Genomic DNA, 7,500 nt, shown 5'->3' with positions numbered 1-7,500 from the left:
CAGTGCGCGTCGGTTGTTCTGTGCTTCTGCGGCGTCGGTCACGAGAGAAACGAGTCATCGAGATCTGCTCTCCGATTCTTCGTGCTTGCTGGACAGACACGTGTTCTAGCTTGGATGAGCAGACAGTGGTTAGACATGTTAATCCGTCAGATAGAAAAAAAAAATACGTTTATTGTTTCTTTGTGTTGAAGATTTATGAGGTTGTCATTCTCCTCTGACGTTCCTTGTCACTCGCTCGCGTCGCTGTGTCACGCTTCGTCATCCAGTGAGAAATATTATCCTTTTTCTGTTAAAGAGTTGTTCATCACTCCTCTCTCTCTCTCTTTCTATTTCTCTTTCTCTCTCTCTTTCTCTTTCTCTCTCTCTCTCCCATTGTCTCTCTGTTTCTCTCTCCCCTTCTCTCTCTCTCTCTCCCTCTTTCTTCCCCTTTTCTTTTTTTCTCGTCTCTCTCTCTCTCTCTCCCTTCTCTTTCTCCTCTCTTCTCTCTTTCTCTCTCTCTCTCTCTCTCTCTCTCCCTCCCTCCCTCCCTCCTCCTCTCCTCTCCCTCTCTCTCTCTCTCCCTCTCCTCTCTCTCTCTCTCTCTCACTTATCCTCTCTCCTCTCTCTTCTCTCTCTCTCCTCTCTCTCTCGTCTCTCTCTCGTCTCTCCTCTCTCCCCTCCCTCTCCTCCCTCTCCCTCTCTCCCCTCCTCCCTCCCTCTCCCCTCCCTCTTCCCCTCCCCCTCCCTCTCCTCCTCTCCCTCCTCCTTCCCTCTCCCTCTCCCTCTCCTCTCTCCCCTCTCCCTCTCTCCCCTCTCTCTCTCTCCCCTCTCTCTCTCTCCTCCTCTCTCTCTCTCCTCTCCCTCCCCTCCCTCTCCCCCCTCCTTCCCCTCTCCCCTCTCCTCTCTCTCTCTCCTCTCTCTCTCTCTCTCTCTCTCCCTCTCCCTCTCCCTCTCCTCTCCCTCTCCTTCCTCCTCTCCTCCCCTCTCTCTCCCCTCCCTCTCCCTCTCCCTCTCCTTCTCTCTCTCTCTCTCTCTCTCTCTCTCTCTCTCTCTCTCTCTCTCTCCTCAAGTCCATCCACGAAAAAAGAGAAGAATATTAATAACGATAATGAAAGAATTAATTTATAAAGCGAAAAAAAAACGTTAATCAAGCGAATTTCTAAAAGCCTTTTGTCTCGTCAATCGCGGCCCGAGCTGCAGTCAGCGGCGGCCGACCCTACGTCATGCGACACCCAAGGATTTCCCCGTGACGGATGCCCTTTGATTAGAGGCGGCGCGGCGGTGGCCTGAGGCTTCTTCACGACGTCGGTGGGGCTTTTCCTTGGGGGTTCTGTCGGGGTTTCCTTGGGGGTTCTGTCGGGTTTCCTTGGGGGTTCTTTCGGGGTTTCCTTGGGGGTTCTGTCGGGGTTTCCTTGGGGGTTCTGTTCGGGTTTCCTTGGGGGTTCTTTCGGGGTTTCCTTGGGGGTTCCTTCAGGTTCCTTCGGCTTCCCTCGGGCTCCATGCCCCCACCCCCTCATTACCTGGACGAAGGGAAGAAAGAAATGACTGACATGCCTCTCCCTTGCCCCGCTGTGCCCCGCCGCCCCCTCGCCTCTGTTGGGATTTCTCTCCTGGATTAGGATGGGATTTTTTGTGTGGCTCTGGTGTTTTTATTAAATAATTGATTTATTTATTATAATTTTTATTATTATTATTATTATTATTATTATTATTATTTATTATTATTATATATATATATATTTTTTTGGGGGGGTGGGGGAGTTGGTTCTATTGTTATTCTTAGATTTAAGGCTGTTTGGTTTTGATGATATTTTTGGATTTGTGGTTTTGATGTTTTTTCTCTGAGAATGTTTGAGTGTTAATGTTATTTTAATGTTGTATTTTTTAGGCTGTTTGGAATTTGATATATATATATTTATATATATTTTTTTTTTTTTTTCATGTTATTTTCTAAGGCTTTTTGGTATAATTCTGGCGCTGGTGATGTTTCTTTGTAGGTCGGTTAGTTCCGCGTTTTATTATTATTATTATTATTATTATTATTATTATTATTATTATTATTATTATTAACCGTGCTGCTGTTGCTTTGTAGATCGAAGTTTTGATGTTTATTTAAGATTGTTAAGGGTGGTGTTAGTGGTGGTGATGTGCGTTCGTTTGTCTGTTGGTGTGTGTTTTACTTTGTTCATGCAATTGCGTTGTTTTTTTTTTGTGGTATTATTCGCTGGTTCTCGATTAATCTGTTGATTGGGGCAATTAGTCGGTTATTAAATGGAATTATTATTTTGAGAGAGAGGGTCGGTTTTATCATTATCATTATTTTCCATTCTTGTGATTGAATAGAAGGAAAATTACGTTAAGGCGAATGCGAAGTGAAGGGAAGTGACGATAGGAACAGGAAAATATCAAAAAGAAAAAAAAAAATGAGACGGACTTTGAAACAGAATGTGAAAAATAACCAGACACGTTTCAAGGAGAAATCACGCTGGGAGAACTGACGTGTAAGAGACCTATGGAATGAGTAACGATAATAATCTTTATTTTAGGAAGAAAGAAGTAAAACTGTGTAACAAAGACAAGCAGAAAAGAGAAAAAAAAGCTTTGAACTGCATATAAATATACTAGTAATTTTCGGTTTTTTTTTCTAAAGTAAAAGTCTAATTGGTGTAAAATTCGTGTCATAAACATTAATTTTAAAATTATACCTAGAATTACCCCCACTCCCCCCCTCCTATTTTTTTTTCTTCTTAACGAAATAAACACTTAATACGCCTTCTAACTTCGTACTTGTTTTAGTATGATTGTTTCCGTGTTGTTTGTTGTGTTAAGAAAATCGTTTGCTTCTGAATCCATTAATAGAGGACGGGTGTGGTTACCCTATTTGGGGGATTTGGCATTGTTTGGCTGTACAACTTCGCTCGTTCTATTTGCCTAGTAGTTTGGTCGTTTTCATTCCAGGATATGTGCAGTTGTGGACGTTATGGGAACTAAGAGCATCCCATTCTGGCGTAACATACCAGCTGAAAATAGCCAGTGTCTGTAACATAATACTGGAAAATAGCCAGTGTCTGTAACATAATACTGGAAAATAGTCAGTGTCATGCGCGTGAAGTGAAGTTTGGTAGAGAGCGATTGGAGTAAGAACGCCTGATGAGATGGTTCCTCGGTGCAAGAGCAAGGACCGGGAAGAAAAACAGATAGCTGGGAATAAGCGAGAAGAACAAATAACGAGGAACACAGAGAGTGAGACAGCCGCCCGCGCGCCCGAGTCCTTGAACTTGACCCCGCCATTTCACGCGTCGAGTAATGGCCGTTCTGCGCATGCTTGTGATTAGCGGGCGGTCGGCGGCGGCGGCAAGAACACTGCTCAGCCGGACACCGAAGCGCCATCCTGCAATTTATGAAGCTAAATTGGCCCGGCATTATGGAAATTGCACAAATTGGGCCCCGCTGTAAATTCTCAGACGACGACCGGGACGCGACGGTGTACCGTGGACATTAAATTGCTGGAAAGGGGCGGGTTCATCAGCGATGGCGCAGGACTAAGGAGAGAAAATACGCGAGGGAGATTAGCCACAGAAACGGGAAGTGTCCGTCGCAGCTGAAATGAAGGAGGGGAACGCTGGACAATAGGATGATCACGTACCTGTCTCTCCGGCGTCCCCTCGCCAGACACCGAGCCGGCCTGGAGGAGAAGCCGGGGAGACGCCGCCCGGTGCGCGCCGCCCACCGCCTCCTCGGCTCCGGTGGGTGGCGCCCAGCCTTCCGAAGGGCGGGGCGTGTGGTTCATGTTACAGTTGGTTCTCTTTGCTTTAGATTCCTCCGGCATGTTTATTTTTATTTTATTTTAATTTAGTTTAGTTTATATTATCTTTATTTTTATTTGTTTATTCATTTATTTTACCTGTGGATTTTGTCATTTACTCTCGTTCCGACATTGCCTGGCATGTACCGTACTTTCATATTTGATTTATTCTTTCATTCTTCGGCATTTTAATTTGTTTAAATTGTTCTGACGAAGCTTTTTTTTTTTTTTGGTGGCGCCCGTTTCTTCATTCGCTTTTCCCAGACGGACTTTCTTATCTTCACGAGACAGCGACGAAGAGACAGTAGACACTAAGCCGGTGTAAAACCCAAAGTAGCGTGAACGGGACGCGATAGTCTCGCACGAAGGCATGCAGCCCCGTCTCCGTTTCCTGTCCTCCCTCCCTCCTTCCCTCCTCTCCTCCCTCCCTCCTTCCCTCCTCTCCTCCCTCCCTCCTTCCCTCCTCTCCTCCCTCCCTCCTTCCCTCCTCTCCTCCCTCCCTCCTTCCCTCCTCTCCTCCCTCCCTCCTTCCCTCCTCCTGCTCCCCCTTACTCCCTTCCGCCCCATCAGCAATCCCCCCTTCCTCCCCAGCCTTCTTTCCCCCTCCCCTAACCCCCTTCCTTCCCATCAGCGCCAACTTCCTCCCCTCCCTCCCTCATCCCTTTCCACTTCCCCCCCATCATCGCCCCTTCCTTCCCTCCTACTCTCCTCCTCCCCCCTTCTCCCCCTTCCCTCCCTCCTTCTCCCCCACCCTCTCCTTCCCTCCTCCCCCACCCTCTCCCTCCCACGCAACACTCGGTGACCTTTCCGCCTGTCATTTACTGAGCGCGTGTTGGGTGATTGAAAAGGTTGTAATACGAATATATAACAGTCGCTTGCACGTGGTTGTATCGACTTGGGGTCCGAGAGTAGACGAGGGTTACCTACGACCTCCATTCAGGGTAGTTTGCTGTAACCGACTTAGAAATGACACACTGATACTTCAATGCTTCATTTATTGGGCTTCAGTGCTTCATTTAATGCTTCATTTACGTTTAAGCAGATCATCTGGTAAATAGATGAATATTCTGTAAAATCGAGTAAGCGGTTAAATGTTTGGCTACATTTTGCATTAGCTGACTGAAAAGAAGACAAAAGAACAAAAGAGAGAGTGTAAATACAGTACATTCTCTTTGCCAAGTCCGTGGAATGCTATTGTTACCTGTTATTATGCCATTAACCATCGATTCTGACCGACAGAAGGGGACAGTAAGCTCACTGGATAGATAAATAAAGTTATTTATTGGCAGGAGTTGAAGTTTATTATGAAATGACATTTTTTTTTTTACTTTTTAAAGAAAGATTGAGAAAAAATAGATGTTTAAGGTTTATGATTTAGCATAACTCCTGGGGCAATTTTTAATGTATAGTGTGGTACCTGTATCCTGTGTTCTGCAATTTTGTTAAATAATTAACATATTGTAACCTAACGCGCATTGACCCATTTTCCGAACTTTGTTCATTAGTTAATATTTTGTGAACCGTCATGTAACCTCCCATTTCTTAGAGCTTGAGGTTAAATAAACGCACGTTGGACAGCTCCGACGTGGCCTTGCTCACAGGGCCAAGCAAGAGCTGGCCGTCACTCTGCAAATATTTTTAAAAGATGATGGTGGCAGTTACTGCCGTCTTATTAATTTGTTGTTTTTGATGGTGTTCTTGCTAACATTATTATTGATGATAATGATAATAGTAAGGAATTATGATAATAATATTAAAAATCATAATGATAGTAATAGTAATAATGATATTATTGTTATAATAATTATGATTATTTTATATATTTTTTTATTTTATTATTATTATTATTATTATTATTATTATTATTTTATTATTTTTTTATATTTTGTTATGTATTTTTATTATTATTATTTATTATTATTTTATTTTTATTATTTTACTATTAATTATCATCATTATTAATACTGATATTGTTTTTACTATTATCATTATTATTAGTAGTAGTGGTAGTAATAGTAACATAGCAACAGGTACCGTTATCGGTTCCATCATCACTTATTTACATTTCCTTCTAGTCCTTTAAAAGTAATTGATATTATTCTCCCCATGACCATGCGAAGTATTACGGTAACGCTATTGTATTTATTGTATTTACGCTATTGTATTTATGATGTTTAAAAGCCACACGTTTTACGAGCCTAAAAATTTTGCATGTTTTTTTTTTTCTCTCTCTCCTTTTTCTTTGGCTTTTTCTTCTTTTTCTCTCTCTCATGAGCACGAAACCCGATCTTGTCGATAGCATTTACACGAAAGAAGGAAAGACCGGAACTCGGACGCAAATGGGTCGAGTCCGCGAGGCCGTTGACCTCCGAAGCTCCGAGACTCCGAACACTGGCTTGGCTGATTTTTAATTAAGCTGCCGTGGTTACGTTAATGGGACACATGTAATTACAAAGGTTTCTTTCCGGCTTGATATATTTTTCCCCCCGCTTGGATTTACGGTGGGAGGGTGTTAGGAAGAAAGGTAAAGAAGAAAAAAATGTATAAGTATATAATATTTTCCCGCGTTTTTTTTTTTCTTCAGCGATGATTCCCTTGTTTCAAAATGATCTTTATCCGCGGTTGTGTGTTTCTCTCTCTCTCTCCCTCTCCCCTTCTCTTCTCGTCTTTCTCTCTCTCTCTCTCTCTTTTCTCCTTCCCCCTCTTTCTCTTCTGTCTCTTTTTCCTGTTTTTCCGTCTCCCCCTTGTCCTTTCTCTTCTCTTTCTTCCTTTTCTCTCTTTCTCTCTCTCTCTTTCTCCTCCCCTTTTCCTCTCTTCTCTTTTTTTTTTCCCTTTTTTTCTTCCTTTTCTTTTTTTCTTTTTCTTTCCTCCCCGGGGGGGCCCCCCCCTTTTTTTTCCCCCCCCCCCGTTTTTTTCTTCCCTCTCCTTTCTCTTTTCTCCTTTTTCTTCCTCTCTTTTTCTCCCCTTTTTCCTTTTTTCCTCTCCCCCCCTCTCTTTCCTCTCCTCCCCTTCTATTTCCCCTTCTTCTTTTCCCCCGTTTCCCTTCCCGCTCTTTTTCCTTCCTTGCCCATTTTTTCCCCCCCCCACCCTTTTGCCCCCCCTTGCCCATTTCTCCCCCGACCCCCCGAAAACCCCCCCCTTTTTTTTTTTTTTTCCCCCCCCCTTTTTTTTTTTTTTTCCCCCTTTTCCCCCCCCCCCCTTTTTTTTTCCCCCCCTTTTTTTTTTTCCCTCTCTTTTTCCCTTTTTTTTTTTTTTCTTTTTTTTCCCCCTTCCTTTTTTTTTTCCCCCTTCTTTTTCTTTCCTTTTCCCCTTTTTTTTCTCTCTCTCCTCTTTCTCTCTCCTCTCTTTTCTCTTTCTCTCTTTTTCTTCTCTCCTTCTTTTCCCTCTTTTTTCCTCTTTTTTCCCTTTTTTTCTCTTTCTCTCTCTTTTTTCTCCTCCTCTTCTCTTTCTCTTCGTCTCTCTCTGTCTCTCTCTGTCTCTCTCTCTCTCTCTCTCTCTCTCTCTCTTGAATGTTTAAAAGTTAATGATCCCACCATGTAATTGTTTCTTATTTTATTTAAGATTCTGTTACTTTGGCTTAGAAACAGAGACAGAGAGAGAGCGAGAGCGAGAAAGATTTATAGTCACAGACGTTCCATGTCACTCCACGTGCTTTTCTCCGTACGCCGACTCGCATGCTATCGTATTGACCGCCATGCATCACCCGAGGCATTTAA

At 43.3% G+C, this 7,500-nt stretch overlaps 1 protein-coding gene across 1 annotated transcript in view; it reads left to right on the top strand.

The window, feature by feature from the left end:
- The window catches only part of LOC119583866, a 45,006-nt gene that overhangs the window by 33,124 nt on the left and 4,382 nt on the right, over nucleotides 1-7,500 (top strand). The window lies entirely within an intron of this gene.

This window comes from Penaeus monodon, chromosome 17, assembly GCF_015228065.2.
Source record: "Penaeus monodon isolate SGIC_2016 chromosome 17, NSTDA_Pmon_1, whole genome shotgun sequence".
Classification (NCBI taxonomy): Eukaryota; Metazoa; Arthropoda; class Malacostraca; order Decapoda; family Penaeidae; genus Penaeus; species Penaeus monodon.
Note: the sequence above shows the minus strand (reverse complement) of the source record. Positions and strands in the feature narration are given on the sequence as shown.